The sequence below is a fragment of the Bufo gargarizans genome, chromosome 6 (genome assembly GCF_014858855.1).
Source record: "Bufo gargarizans isolate SCDJY-AF-19 chromosome 6, ASM1485885v1, whole genome shotgun sequence".
Taxonomy (NCBI): domain Eukaryota; kingdom Metazoa; phylum Chordata; class Amphibia; order Anura; family Bufonidae; genus Bufo; species Bufo gargarizans.
Genome location: NC_058085.1, coordinates 218,999,039 through 219,015,077, shown reverse-complemented (window position 1 = coordinate 219,015,077; position 16,039 = coordinate 218,999,039). Strand labels below are relative to the sequence as shown.

General features: G+C 47.0%; 1 protein-coding gene across 7 annotated transcripts in view; it reads left to right on the top strand.

Moving 5' to 3' along the window:
• The first annotated feature begins 2,720 nt into the window (after positions 1 to 2,720).
• The window catches only part of TIMM10 (translocase of inner mitochondrial membrane 10), a 63,062-nt gene continuing 49,743 nt past the window's right edge, over positions 2,721 to 16,039 (top strand). For 2 of the 7 annotated variants that reach the window (XM_044299931.1, XM_044299928.1), the window contains exons 1-2: positions 2,721 to 2,890; positions 12,385 to 12,437. The gene's annotated coding sequence lies outside the window, so the exon portion shown is untranslated. Of the gene's footprint in view, positions 2,895 to 12,384; positions 12,511 to 16,039 lie in introns of all 7 variants that reach the window. The other 5 variants (XM_044299925.1, XM_044299927.1, XM_044299930.1 and 2 more) reach the window with 4 other exon arrangements.

The following is a 16,039-nucleotide window of genomic DNA, read 5'->3' as shown; positions in this document are numbered from 1 at the left end:
GGTATACTGTATATTGTGGGGCACAGTGTACGCTATATGTGTATAACAAACATATTCCACATGAAAACTTAGTCACTTGGCCCTTGGGGATCTCGGACGCCACTTCCACACTTTGGCCGGGGGCTCGGCGGAGCTGATGTGTTTTATCCTAATGAGAAAGATTTCATAATAAGTATTTGGAGAAGGGGCAGAGGGAGAGCAGAGCAGGGAGAGGCTGGTGCCGCTACTAGGGGGTCATACCATGGGGGAGTAATAAAGCCCACCATAATGCCCCCCCCCCCAGTAGTAATAATTCTCCTTATAATGTGACAGTGCAAAAAATACCCCCTTGTAATGCCCCCAGTTGAGCTAATGTCCCCATAATGTGCCAGTATAAAATATCCCTATATAGTGCCCCTAGTAAATGACCCCATAGTGCTCCACACCCTCCTTCCTCCTAGTGCCCCCCATAATGTACCAGTATAAAATGCTCCAGTAGATGCCCTCAGTGTCCCCCATAATTTGCAAGTATAAAATACCCCTTCTTAGTGCCCCCCATAGTACTCCTCTCCCCCCTTCCCCATAGTACCCACCATAATGTGTCCCAGTATAAAATTGTACTGTACAGAGAGCCCATATAAAATACCCCTTCTTTGTGGCCTCGGTAGATGCCCCTATAGTGCCCCCAATCATGTGCCAGTAATAGCCCCCCTGTGCCAGTAATAGCAGCCCCCCCTGTGCCAGTAATAGCCCCCCTGTGCCAGTAATAGCAGCCCCCAGTAATAACAGCCCCCCCTGTGCCAGTAATAACAGCCCCCCTGTGCCAGTAATAACAGCCCCCAGTAATAAGAGCCCCTCTGTGCCAGTAATAAGAGCCCCCCACCTTTGCCAATAATAAGAGCCCCCCCCCTTTGCCAATAATAAGAGCCCCCCCCCTTGCCAATAATAAGAGCCCCCCCCTTTGCCAATAATAAGAGCCCCCCCCCTTTGCCAATAATAAGAGCCCGCCCGCACCCCCTTTGCCAATAATAAGAGCCCCCCCCTTTGCCAATAATAAGAGCCCCCCCCCCCTTTGGCAATAATAAGAGCCCGCCCCCCTTGCCAATAATAAGAGCCCGCCCCCCCTTTGCCAATAATAAGAGCCCCCCCCCCCTTTGCCAGTAAAAGTATTGTATATAATGGAAAAAAAAAAAAAAAAACACACATACTTACCTCCATGGCAGTGATGCGATGCAGCCTCTTCTGGCCTGTGTCCCACGCTGTATGGCTCAGGCAGCGCGATGACGTCATCGCGCCGCCTGCGCCGGCCTCTGATGGGCTGCAGGCACTAGGCCGGCAGCCTATCAGAGGAATGGAAAGGGACACGCCTCTCCCTTCCCTGCCGCAGCACAGGCAGGCATCTGTATCGCTCATCTCCCTGTGCCCAGCCGCCAGCTCGGGGGGGGGGGGCATTGCCCCGTTGCCCCCCCCCTGCTATCAGACTGTACAGCGGTGGGCACTGTGTGCTGTCTCCTCCGGCTCTGCTGGATGGCAACCCCTCTGCTCGTCTCCTCCGGCTCTGCTGGATGGCAACCCCTCTGCTCGGCCAGTCTGCTCTCAGGAACAAAATCTATTGGGTGAATACACATCAATGTTACCACACACCGGCTACAAGATACACCCAGCCCCATACACAGAGGCTTACACCCCCCTTACTGATCTGCCCCCTCTCCAATACACCCCATAAAGCCCCCCCCCCCCCCCATGTCCCCAGAATACACCCCCCCCCACAGATTGACCTCCCCATAACCCCCCCCCGTAAATCTTCACCCTAATGACCCCAGAATACACCACATGTCACCCCCATAGATCTGCACCCTCATGGCGCCAGAATACACCACATGCCCCCCCTCACGGACTGACCCCCCCATAACCACTTCACAGATCTGCACCCTCATGTCCCCAGAATACACCCACATGCCCCCCCCTCACAGACCTACACCCACATGGCCCCAGAATACACTACATGCGCCCCCCCCCATAGATCTGCACCCTCATGTCCCCAGAATACACCCACCTGCCCCCCCCCCACAGACCTACACCCACATGGCCCCAGAATACACTACATGCGCCCCCCCCCCCCATAGATCTGCACCCTCATGTCCCCAGAATACACCACATGCCCCCCTCACAGATTAACCCCCCCTCCCCATGTCCCCAGAATACACCACATGCCCCCCCTCACGGACTGACCCCCCCCCCATAACCACTTCACAGATCTGCACCCTCATGTCCCCAGAATACACCCACATGCCCCCCCCCCTCACAGACCTACACCCACATGGCCCCAGAATACACTACATGCGCCCCCCCCCCCATAGATCTGCACCCTCATGTCCCCAGAATACACCACATGCCCCCCTCACAGATTAACCCCCCCCTCCCCATGTCCCCAGAATACACCACATGCCCCCCTCACAGATTAACCCCCCCCCTCCCCATGTCCCCAGAATACACCACATGCCCCCCTCACAGATTAACCCCCCCTCCCCATGTCCCCAGAATACACCACATGCCCCCCTCACAGATTAACCCCCCCTCCCCATGTCCCCAGAATACACCACATGCCCGCCTCCTCATGTATGCGTTCCTATGGCCTCTAGCTCTGCAGCACATCCAGGCACACACAGCTCCTCCTCCTTCATGCTCCTGCAGTCTGGGTTTATAAGCACTTCCCACACTTGACCATGTGACCATGAAAGAGCATGTGACTAGTGACGTCACAGACCTCGTTCTAACAACTCCACTCTAGCATCTACCAAAGCGGTTTCGGTGGAAGCAGAAGAATTCGTTGTGTGGTATAAGATCCACCGAGAGTGACGTCATTGTCCGTTTTGACGTCAGTGGTACGCGAAGGGATCCGGACTGGACAGTAGGTATTTTTCACTTTCTTTTCACCGTATATTAACCAGTGATGTTTTTTTGATGATTTTATGCGCGTCTACAATGTATGTAGGTAAAGTCAATTGGCAAATTATAGGGTGGGGGAACGAGAATGTGTGTTAGACCTAGCGTGACGTTATCTTGGCCGAAGGCCTAGCAAGTATGTGTGGCGGACGTGCGGTGTGATTAGTCCAAGACCGTGTGCCCCTTTCTAGCTTCCGGCCTCCACTCATGCACGTTCTACTTAAGCTTTTCTTGCACACATGTTGGAAAGAGAACTGTGCCTAATACATTAGTGCAGAATTTCACAATTGGTGATGACCAACCTGACCGGCCTAAATGAATGGGAAAGTGGAAAGCTTGGGACCCACACACATAGTTACCAGTCACACACGCCTATAGTCTATAGGTTCACTACTACTGCGTGGTGTAATCACCTCTGCATATTGCTTATCTTGCACAGAGAATATCTCCACATCACATTCCTTCATAAAGACGCCCAGAGAGAACTTTTACCTCTGTTTTCATTCATGGTATAGTGGGTATTGACAAATAACTATTTATCATTCAACAGAGTAAATATACTCCTTAGATTTATTTTATTTTTTTTAAAGGAATATTTTACTCTATATGGTGTCATGCACACATCCGTGGAGCACGATACATGAAATCTCATCCTGCTGAGTGCACGAAGCGCGCAGCGTCATAGCAACCAGTGACGCCGTGCGCTCAGCAGACGGCAGGTGGGGTTTTCACGGACTTTGGTCCACGTATGTGTGCACGAAGCCTTAAAGCAGTTGTTCACCCTGGGGGATCTTTCAGACAGACTTCCCCCATCGAGTGTGGCTGGACCTGCAGAGAGAATCATACCCCCCTGGTCTTTGCTGTTAGATGCTGGCTCCTTTCTCTTCTTGTGCCACTGCAGCTCTCAGGTTTGACATAGGCCACATGGCTGCGTCAGCGGTGATCTGTCCCCATTTGTCATATCACTGGGGGAATGTCGACACATAGGGGAATGTCGCTGCTGCAGCAGATTTGTTGCCCTTGTCAAGTCATATGTTGATAAAGGAAGAGGGAAGATGCTGGAACCCAGCAAAAGGGATCAGGTATGATTCCCCTGGAGGTCTGCCCAAAAGCCCCCACTCCACTTTCAGACTCCAATTGCTGTGTAACTGCAACTCCCAGCATGCACACTTGCTCTGCTGTTTTTGTAACTCCTGTAGAAGCAAAAAGAGTACTCTTGAAGTTGTAGTTCAGAATACCTGGAGTGCTGTAGGTTGCTGATCCCAGGAATCGGTATATGAAAACAGACATAGATATGTAGATTTGGCCCTGGAGCTGCTCTGAAACAGCTAATCATCAGTGGTGCAGGTTGTTGGATTGTAATATTTATTTTATTGATTTGGGCTGAATGAAAACAAAAAAAAAAAACTGTGATTCTGCCATTGTCTTTTGGCTTGTCATTTTATGGTGGAAGTGACATAAATGTATTGTGTGGGCAGTATTACTACACCAATATCAAATTGGTATATTTGTTTTTCTGCTTTTGGGCTCCAAAAACTCTTGAATTTCTTTTCACTCTGTCCCCCATTTCCCCCCCCAAATATGCCAACACCCCATATGTGCTCAAAAAATGATGTATGTGCGCATGGCAGTGTTTCTAGAGTCAGCATGAATTTTGCTGACCTGAATTGACAGACATGGATTTTAGCTGCCATGTCGCATTAAAAAAATTCCCTGAAGTCCCCAGAAGTAAAAAAACCCAAAAAGTGACCCCATTTCGGAAAGAGCACCCCCGTACGAACATTTTAAGCGGTGGAAAGGGTACTTTTTAGCAAACTGGTGTCTCGCAGAAGGCAGAATTACTTGGGAGAAGCATTTCAAAGCACACATTTGTAAAAATTACTTGCAGACCCTAATTTTTCACTTTCATAAGGGTTTAAAGGAGAAAATGCACCCCAATATATGTTCCACATTTTCTCCCCATTTTGCAAACACCCCATATATGCTTGTAGCCTGCTGTATTGGCGCACAGCAGGCCTCTAGAGGCAAAGTGCAAAATATTTTTTTTGCAGGCCTGAATTGGCAGACATGGATTTTAGCTGCCATGTCGCATTAAAAAAAATTCCTGAGGTCCCTAAAAATGAAAAACCCCAAGAAGTGACCCCATTTCGGAAAGAGCACCCCCGTACGAACATTTTAAGTGGTGAAAAGGGCACTTTTGACCTAACAGGTGTTTCATAGAAATGAATATGTGGTGGTTGGTGAAAAGTGGATATGTAAGCTATGCGGACTAAATCGGAGGTAAAAGGTGGTAAAATTACAGGGTACATCAAGGATGAAATTAATACTCAATGGATGTGTGGTTGATTCTAAAACACTCCTGCGTGCACAGACCAGGTTTTTCAGGGCATGTTTTGAAGTGGTAAATGGTGTCTTTCCTTATCCCCCTTTTGGACCACACTCTGCATGTTTTTGGGTCCTTCCCTTTCTTGCTGTCTGGGGGACTTGACCTGGAAAATGTTGCCCTGGTACAACACGGGTACCATGACTTCCTGAAGTACTGGAACCCTCCCCGACCTGGCTTTGAAAAATTAGGGCCTTGATAACCACCTCTTGGAACTGGAGAAAAGTTCCTGTGTGGCCTGCAGATTGAAATGGCACGTATGCATTGTATTTTGCCCATCTGTACAAAGTGTACGGCCAGCTTTTTGGACCACACTTTGGTTTTTCGGGTGGCACTGTAGGGCTTCAGAACTTGACCTGAAAGATTAACCCCTCCCATGTTCACTTGGAGAGAATGAACAGATGGCTCACTATGAGTAATCGCACTAGGTGCTCTGGACAAAAAGAGCCACCCCTTGCTCTTGATAGGATAAATTGGTGAGTGAAATTGGACCGGCACTCAAAACACCCAGAGGAATGTGGATCCAAACGTATTTATTTAAGTACAATAAAATAAATAGAGGGTGTATATTGGCATCAGAAATTCAATTTTATCGATGGAATATCGATTATAAAAAATCGACTACAATGAATCGATCCAATAAAATCGAATAGGTTAAAATTCATAAATAAAAATACAAATAAAAAACCATATCCTTAAATCGATAGATACTCGCTTTTTCTGGAGACCTGAGTATTTTTCTCAGTTGAAGTTCCAGTATAACAAACCCATGTTATATGGGTGAGTTCCAGCGGAAATGATAAAGGCTGTGTCCCAGTGGAAGTAATCAAAGCTGTGTCCTCAGAGCTTTATATAAGAGACATGGTTTTGCCTTTTCAGGCTTGCATAGTTAATAAATGCAACCATCTTTCACGATTAAGCGTATACATTTTTAATTACTCACAACCTTTGGCGCTGATCGAGAGGTTCTTTACATGGGAATTATTTCAGGTGGCGTCCCACCATTCACATCCCAGTCCAGCAGTGTTGATTTCCCTGTGCAGCAGCTCTCGGGATCTCGTCACAGAATATCACAGGACTTGGTCCGTCTGTTGGTTTCAATACATGGCCATGTAAGAATAGCAGTTGAGTTCACGCACAGGTACTCGGCCCAGACGCGTTTCGAGATGGCTTATCTCTTCCTCAGTGGGTAACCTGTGGTCTGAGAACCTCGACTTTTAAACTCTCCACATCATTCCTTAATTGTCCACACTGGATTTCAACAGGTGTTAGTAATTGGATTGGATGAGATCCTGAGAGCTGCTGCAAAGGGAAACCAACACTGCTGGACTGGGATGTGAATGGTGGGACGCCACCTGAAATAATTCCCATGTAAAGAACCTCTCGATCAGCGCCAAAGGTTGTGAGTAATTAAAAATGTATACGCTTAATCGTGAAAGCTGGTTGCATTTATTAACTATGCAAGCCTGAAAAGGCAAAACCGTGTCTCTTATATACAGCTCTGAGGACACAGCTTTGATCATTTCGACTGGGACTCGCCCATATAACATGGGTTTGTTATACTGGGACTTCGACTGAGAAAAATACTCGGGTCTCTAGAAAAATCGAGTATCTATCGATTTAAGGATATTGTTTTTTATTTGTATTTTTATGTATGAATTTTAACCTATTCGATTTTATTCGATTGATTCATTGTAGTCAATTTTTTTTATAATCGATATTCCATCAAAATTGTTTCTGATGCCAATATACACACTCTATTTATTTTATTGTACTTAAATAAATAAGTTTGGATCCACATTCCTCTGGGTGTTTTGAGTGCCGGTCCAATTTCACTCACCGACCCCTCCCATGTGCCTATTTTAGTCCAGGATGCAAACTGGTTTGCATCCTTGGCTACAATAGGGGAGCTGGTATTTGTGTGAACGGTGGTCAGTAAAAGGACATTCCTCTTGTCCTTTTACTTAACCGCCAGCATGTTCTCATGGAGGAGAGCCCTGCTTTCACCCATTCTCAGTGGTTGCCCTACCAGGGATCTAGGGAGGCCTCTCTGATTTTTGTGCACTGTGCCGCAAGCCACAGTACTTCTGGCAGTTAGGGAACTGAATATAGGGGTATGGTGATATAATAGTTATCCACATAGAGGTGGTAACTCTTATCCAGCAGTGGGTGCAGCAAGTCCCACACAATCTTTCCACTAACTCCTAGGATGGGGGGGGGGGGGCATTCTGGGGGTTCTATGTGGAAATCTTTCCCTTCATAAACGCAGAACTTGTGGATGTACCCGGAGCTACTCTCACAAAGTTTGTACATTTTTATGCCATACCTTCCCCGTTTGCTAGGCAGGTGAAAAGGTAACAGTGACTCATCTACACATGCATTTTTATCAGGGGTGTACACCTCAGCAAACAGTTAGTCATTAAGGACTGGCCTAACCTTTTAACAGACAAAGGTCGGGTCACTTTGGGGTGGGCAATGTGTATTGTCGTTTGTAGTGTAGGAATTTCCGAATTGACTCAAAGCGCTTCTGGGTCATGGTCTCCCTGAAAATTGGAGTCTGGTAGAAAATGTCCAAACTCCAATATTGTCTGACGTTTGGCTTCTTTACTACGCCCATATGCAGCACGAGTCCCCAAAACTTAATTATCTCTGCTGCACTGGGGTCCAACCTAGGGGTCTAGCATATGGCGAGATAGGGTTCTGAGCTATAAATTGTTGGGCATACAAATTGGTTTGGGCCACCATTAAATTTACAAACTCTTCGGGGAAGAAGATTTTGAAAAAAAATCTTGTTCTGTTAAGCCCGCACTGTCTATCTGTATTGCGAAGTTGCCCACAAAATTCGGAATTTGGGGCTGATAATCGTCAGGCGGTGGGGTCTATATGGGGTCACTCTGGGTGGCTGCCTCCGCTGCTACCCTGCGGAGCCTTCTAGAGGGTCCCTTTCAGCGGATGATAATGGGGTAGAGCAGTAGAGGAAAGTGGCATTCTCTTCTCCCTCACTGGCCGACTCAGTATAAGAGGCAAGATATGCGTATGCCTCTCGTTGGGATGGATGGACCATTTTTATTTTTATTGGGGTGTTTTGTGTGAAATGTGTAAAACTTTATTTAATATGGGGTGTGTATGTATAAATAATAAAGAGATTCAGACTCCAGCACTCACTTTTTCTTGAAGTGTCAAATTCTCCGGCTTTATTTATCAAAAGTGCACAGATAATACAAGGCTCAATTCTCTCTGGTGTAGGCTGTTGACGCGTTTCGAAAGGTTCTTATTCGTAACAGTAGTCAACTGTAACAGTGTGTATGTAGTGTTTTCCCACGTGGTGGGGCTTGTTATAAAGTTGAAATATAGAGAAAAGAGTAGAAAACAAATGTGCTGGATGCACGCATAAACCTACACTAACACTACCTACCTGTTTCTGACCAGGGCGTGCAAAAATCTACACTAACACTACCTAACTAAAATTTATTTTCAGGACGTCCCCCATGACAGTACAAGGTCCCCCCTTACTCCCCATCTCCAGTGTCTTCTTGTCCCTACAGGGATAGGGAGTGAGCACATGGGAGATGATAGAAGATAAAGAAAGCTACCCCTCGGGGGATCTGTGGGGCTAGAGCTGGTTGGGGGATCCCATTCTCCCATCACAGCTCAGATTTTATAGCCCGGCTAGCTACCCCTCTGGGGGTTCTCTAGCATGTCTCATTTCACCTGAGGGCCGCGGTGGATGAGAGGCTGAGACCGCTTCCCCTCCGGGGGCTCTCGGCTCAGCGGAACGCTTACTCCTTCGCTCGGGGCATGTGGGAGAGCGTCTGAGGTCACTTCCGGCATCGGCGGAAGCAAGATGGCGGCGCCCTGTAGTGATGCTGGAGACCCGGCAAATGCGGTCTCTCGTGGGGGTTCACTCCCCGGGGGGTTGAGTCTCCTAGAAAAGGAGAAGCATCGCAGCTGTCTTACTTACTTACCCTTCCTCTGCAGGAAGGGTAAGTAAGTAAGGTAAGCCCCATAGAAGGGGAAGAAACCTCTCCAGGTTAGGCTGCGATTCCTACTATGGAGGACCTGATGTCGTCCAAGACAGTCTCTGACACCTCTGCCCAGGGGAATGTGAGTGTTACTTCAGCTACCTGTGTAGTTACACGGTTTTGCATTTATTAAAAGTATGGCATCTTCAGTTCGTTCTTAGGTCAAACATCCCTCCCTGGGGGGGCGGAGCTTGACCGCGGACTGGATGGCAGCCTGAGAGAGCTCTCTCCTGCCACGTACTTGCATTAATGTTGATCCAGCTGGATAAATCGCCTAATTATGGGCAAAATAGGAAGATACCAGCCGAGGGAAGGTGAAGGACTTAGCAGACCGCAAATGAATCAAGCTGCAGTCACGAAACTCTTCACTAAAAGACATGCCAGTTCTCCCGCTACTCTGACCAAGATGGCGCCGGAGCCCGCCGAGCAGAGGGAATCTGAGGAGGAGCGTCGCTCGAGTAGCGATGAGGAGCGAACACCGAATGAGACGCTTACAGCAGCGGTGCTCAAGAAAACCTTGACCCAGGCGTTGAGACCAGTAAGAGACGACTTGGCAGTCATAAAAACAGACTTACATGCACTTGGGTTCCGGACGGAAGCCCTTGAGACGACATGCTCGGAACTCACTGCTCACGCCTCCGGATTAGCTGCCAGAACAGAGCAACTTGAGGCCCATGTTAATACAGCGTTCACATTGATCGAAGATCAAGAGAACAGGAGCCGCCGCAAGAATATTAGAATAAAGGGGCTACCTGAATCCTGGGCCGGGGAAGCGCTCCCCAAGGTGGCGCACGAAATTTTCATCTGGTCTCTTGGGCCAGGACCGAGCAGATGGGATCACAATAGAGCGTATACACAGGGCTCTCAGATCGAAGCCTAAGCCGAGTGACCCGCCACGAGATGTAATATGTGGTCTGCTATCCTATGTAGACACAGCTGCAATTCTCCGCTCGGCCAGGGAGAAAGCTCCGATTGAATATGAGGGAACTGAGGTCTCCCTATACCAAGATATAGCTCCGTCTACTCTGCAGAAGCGCAGAATGCTGAGGCCGTTACTAGACAAGCTGAGGGAAAAGAACTTACAATATGCATGGCTATTCCCTTTCGGGATCTCGATTATGAAGAATGATAGAAGAATCATCATTAAGACCCCAGCTGACCTGGATGCCGCGTGGCCTACATTGGACATTGATCCTATAGAGATACAGTCATGGGCGCCTGCGGCTGATCTGGTTCGTTTACCTCCCCTGCCGCGTATGGAGGAATGGCAGACCTTCTCTCGTCCGAAGCCTCAGCGTCTGAAAAGACCGTCTGCTGCCAACAACTCACCTCATCGCTGAACTCTGATAGGTCCCAACGTTGGACTTTTCTTCAACCATGTCTGCGAGGGTCAATTGAATTCTGGTTGTCCCTACAGTTTCTTCGGTTAGATTTGCCGTGAGCGGGACTGTTTTGTTCTGTTCTTCACCGCAATGGTTTACCTGTTGAGGAGTGTCTCCTCTCCTCATTGTCAAGGTTCTTCCTTCTCAGTTAGTCGGCTCCTTGCAAGAATGCCTACTTTGATCCTTACTGTTTCCCCCTCTCTCCCTATCCCCAGCACCCTCCCCTCCCCCATCTCTCCTTTCTGTCAATGTAGATCAGCACTAGATGGCTCAATGGTTTCTTCACCACATGAAGCGAGTGGTGAGCTGATTACTACTTTTAAGTTACTTGTCTTATACTGTGTTTTAGGTAAACCACCTCAACTGTATTGGGTGCACTGTAGATGCGGCTTATGCTGTTTCATCTTCTTCATCTCTGCGTGCTAGGTGGAGGAGGTGAAACATCGTGCGCACTTTAGAACAGTAAGAATACCAGTTATCAGTCTTGTGTTCCCACTCTCCCCGCCTCCTAGGAGCGGCCATGTTGAGATATTGAATTGCTTGGGGAATAGTAATTTACAGCTCAATCACAGTGAATCGTAATGTTTCAATACCTGATATGTTGGCATGTAATAGGTTGATATATTAATGTACGGAATTATATTTGGGGTGACTTTTGAATCTGCAGCGAAGCGCTGTTTCACTAATCCATATCTGCTAGTATGTTAGTCTCAAATATTCTGGCTCCACTGTTCTCCTCACCCTCTCTCCCCTCTCCCCCCCCCCCTCCAACCTTCCCCTGCCCCCCCCCCCTCCTTGGGTCAAGATGTTGATAGATCTAAGGTATGACATATCTGGCGATAGTTTGAATATGTTATGTATAACGTTATATGCTTGTACACCGCAGGTCAAGACTTGTTCACATTTTGAACATTTTCTCTCATCCCCACACCTGAGTTATTAGCTCACCCTATATTAGGCTTCAAGGTTTTGAAGTTTATTCTTACTCAGAAACACATTTCTACTTGTTTGCTCTTCTTTTTCTCTTTTCTCTTTTTTTCTTTTTCTGTTTTCTCTTATTTTTCACCCTACTTTTTACCTTATTTTCCTTCCTCCTCTCCCTATCCTTCTCCCACGTGACATTTGTGCCTCTGAAATATGTGCGATATCAGGTGCGCATCCTTTAATGTAAGGGGCCTAAATACCCCGAATAAGCGACATCACGTGCTGGACATGCTCAAGAAACTACGTGCCTCCATTCTCTTTTTACAAGAGACCCATTTTAAGAAACATAAAATACCGAAACTGCCTTCCAAACAGTTTGCTAACTGGTACCACTCATGCCACACTTCTTCAGCTTCCAAGGGAGTCTCCATAGCTGTACACAAATCTATTCCTATTAAGATACTACAATAATACACGGACCTAGAAGGGAGAATATTGTATCTAAGAGCCCAAGTATATACTACCAAGTTTACCTTGGCTAATATTTATGCACCTAATCATGCTCAAGTGCCTTGGCTCTTGGATGCCTTAGATAGACTCAAGTTGTTCGCGGACGGTCCGATTATTCTGGGAGGAGATCTGAATGTTACACTTGATCCCTCACTTGACTCCTCGACTTCTAGGTCGAATGTCTCTAGACGGGCTTTAGCAAAGTTGAGGTCTAAATTGTCTGAACTTTTTCTTACAGATGTCTGGCGGCTGCAGAACCCCTCTGCTCGGGACTACTCATACTTTTCCCAGGTACACAACTCACATCAGAGGTTGGATTATTTGTTGGTCCAGGCTTCCCTTTTGCCGAGAGTGACAGATACAGGTATATCGATCATTACAATATCAGACCATGCGCCAGTTCACTTGCCATTAACCCTCATGAATAGCTCTCACACGACGTGGAGATGGCGGCTCAATGAGCAGATATTAGAAAATGAGGAAGCACACTCAGATATACAATCTCAACTTTCAGTTTTCTTTGAACAGAACAAACACTCTGGCCCCTAAATTTCCGATAGTCTGGGAATCGCACAAAGCGTTTGTTAGGGGTCTCTTCATTTCGTGGGGGTCCAAGATCAAGAAAGATAGGCAAAGGGTTATTGATGAGATGCTGAGCCAGATCACTATTTTAGAAAAAGAACACAAAAGCTCTAGTTCGCTGGTTACACAGGGGAAACTTCGAGTGTTAAGGGAAAAGCTCCTCACTTACTTACAAAACAAATCGGCCAAAGCCTATTTGCACTTCAGGCATAGGCTGTATGCTCATGGAAATAAGGGAGGGAAGCTCATGTCCACATTGCTCAAAAAAGAAAAAGCTAAACAGCACATTCACGGGATCAGAACTCCTGCGGGGACAATCACATCATCTTTACCTGAGATGGCCGAGGCGTTCCAGGCGTTTTATTCGGCTCTATATAATTTAGATAGGACGGGCGTTGATGTCTAACTCGGCACAGAGGCAGGCCTTGATTGACAGTTTTCTAAGGGATATTTCTCTACCGCAATTAGATCAGGCCATGATCAACACACTAACTGCCCCCATCACACAACAGGAAGTATCTGTGGTCCTCGCCTCCTTCCCCCCGGGGAAGAGCCCGGGTCCAGATGGTCTTCCCCTGCTTTACTATAAGAAATTCCAGGAGGTGCTTATGCCCCATCTCGTGGACCACTGCTCCGCGTTATTTAGAGGTGATCCTTTACCGAAGCAGTCCCAGGAGGCACACATTACTCTCATAGCCAAGGAGGGGAAAGACCCGACGGAGTGTGGAAGTTATAGACCCATCTCTCTTTTGAATCTGGACTTGAAAATATGGGCCAAGCTCTTGTCCTTAAGGATAAAGAAACTCCTGCCTCATCTGATAGGTGAGGAGCAGTCCGGCTTTGTACCGGGGAGGGAGGGGAGGACCAACACGATTAAACTGCTTACAGCAATACATCAGGCACACGTGGAGAGCAAGTCATTGGTCCTTCTCGGGGTAGACGCCGAGAAGGCCTTTGATAGAGTTAACTGGCACTTCATGCGCTCTACTCTTGAGAGGTTTGGCTTCCCCATTGCTATTATTGATGCAATCTTTACATTGTATTCCCGCCCGTCGGCCTCTCTTTTGGTCAACGATCATTTGTCTAGCCCCTTTGATATAACAAACGGTACCAGGCAGGGTTGCCCTCTCTCCCCCACCCTTTTTGTTTTGGTCATGGAAACCTTACTTCAGAAAGTGAGGCAAGAACCGCATATTAGTGGCGTTGCTACGCCAGGGGGAGAGTTGAAAATGCTGGCTTTTGCGGATGACCTACTGTTTCTGCTATCCAACCCTGAGAGAGGGTTGCCCTGCCTACACAAACTGTTTGATTGCTTTGGGGAGGTCTCAAACTTTAAAGTGAATACTACAAAATCTGAGTTATTGAATATCTCCTTAGCAAAACATAGAATCTTGCAGCTTAGAAAGGAATCATCTTTTTCTTGGGCCCAAACCTCTCAAGTACCTGGGAGTGAATATCCCTTCATCCATAACCAAAATTTATGATGCGAACTTCCGTCCACTCCTAGATGAGATTCAAAAAATCCTGATAGATTATGATATTCCTCTGATATCATGGATAGGCAGGAAGAATGTAATTCAGACATATGTACTCCCGAAGGTCCTTTATAAATTACAGATGCTCCCAATCTCACTACCACAATACTTCTTTACAAAGCTGAAATCGCTTTTCTCTCGTTACCTGTGGAAACAGAAGCGTCCGAGATTGGCACATGTCCTCCTCACCAGACCTGTAAACAAAGGTGGATTAGGACTGCCAGATGTTAGCACAATTTATTCAGCAATCCAACTGAGGAGATGGTTCAATCTGACTACCTTCTCTGCACAGGATTGTATTTCTGGGTGGTCAAGGGAGGCATATAGGGGTAATTTACTGAAGGATATGTGGCTCCCCTCTCACAAGAAGCGTATGATGTATAACTCATCAGATAGTAATCTGCTTTACAAGGGTGCCTCAAACGTGTGGTCATTGATGTCAACTGAACTGGCGCCTGGAATGTCACCATTGTTGCCTTCTAGTCTGATACCTGTAGTCATCGGAAAGGAATCTTTGACTTTCCAACCTATGTGGGATCAGCTGGCTCATATCTCTGTTACTAATCTATTCCCGAGTGGAGGGGTTCCCAGCCGTTCAGATCTCCAGACATTAATACCGAACTTTAAGCTTACGTTTTTGCACTTTTCACATTTTAATAGTTGTTGTGCAGCTTTCTTACAGGCCAACTACCCCTTTAGGGCTCCCACCGACTTTGAAACAGAGTTACTGACACCAGCAGTTAGACTGAACAAGTTGTCTAAGTGGTTAACCATTGTGAGGAGTGTGAAACACCTGAGTGACCCTGGGTTTGTAGCTTCTTGGGAAAAGGAACTGGGTATTTCTCTCACTGAGCCGGAAATCAAACAGATTCTTCAGCACTCCCATGGTCACTCAAGGTGTATTCGTCTCCAAGAGTCTCATTATAAAGTACTTACTCGCTGGTACAAGACTCCGGAGTTTCTGAAGTTACACGGATTAGCCCTTACAGATCGATGTTGGCGATGCAATGTGCAAGTTGGCTCACATACTCATATCTGGTGGAGTTGTTCAGTTATCCGTCCATTTTGGTCCGAACTGGAGAATATAATCAAGGTAGTTGTAGGGAAGAACCTTGAGCTGACTCCGGCAGTGGTTCTACTTGGTTGCTCGTCGAAGGACGTATGTCAATCTTCTGCATCTTTAGTAACCTATCTTCTCGCTGCAGCGAAGTCCTTGATACCCTTGAAATGGCTGAGTATAGACCCGCCCACCATCAAAGAATGGTGTGGGAAGGTACATCAAATTTGCAGGATTCGAAGAGATGTCCAGCAGGTCATGTCGTGCTCACCACAAATTTCTTCGAATCTGGAGTCCTTGGCTATCTTCACCTTATTGTAAGGATTCACAGGGTAGCCTACTTCCTGACTGATTTGCTTGTCCTTGTGATGTCGTTCTTTGAGGCAGTATCCCCCCCCACCTCCTCTCCCCCCGCCCCCCCCCCTCCTCTCTCTCTATCTTCTTTCTTTTCGTTGGTCTTCCTTTCTCTCTGTTCCTTTATTTTCTACTCTTTATAGTCTTTTTTTACTTATATTCTTTTTGGTTGATTGTTTTTACCTTCTCTGACTTCCGCCAATCTTATTCAATGGCAGATTTCTGTCAAAGGTTAGAGAATACAGCTATACATCAGGACATTGTACTCTCTAGTATGATGTAATACTAGTGTTGTAGTATTTTATGTTTCATGTAATTCATCCGTGTCTGTCAAAAGTCCCTTGTGGGACACTGTAATGCCTATT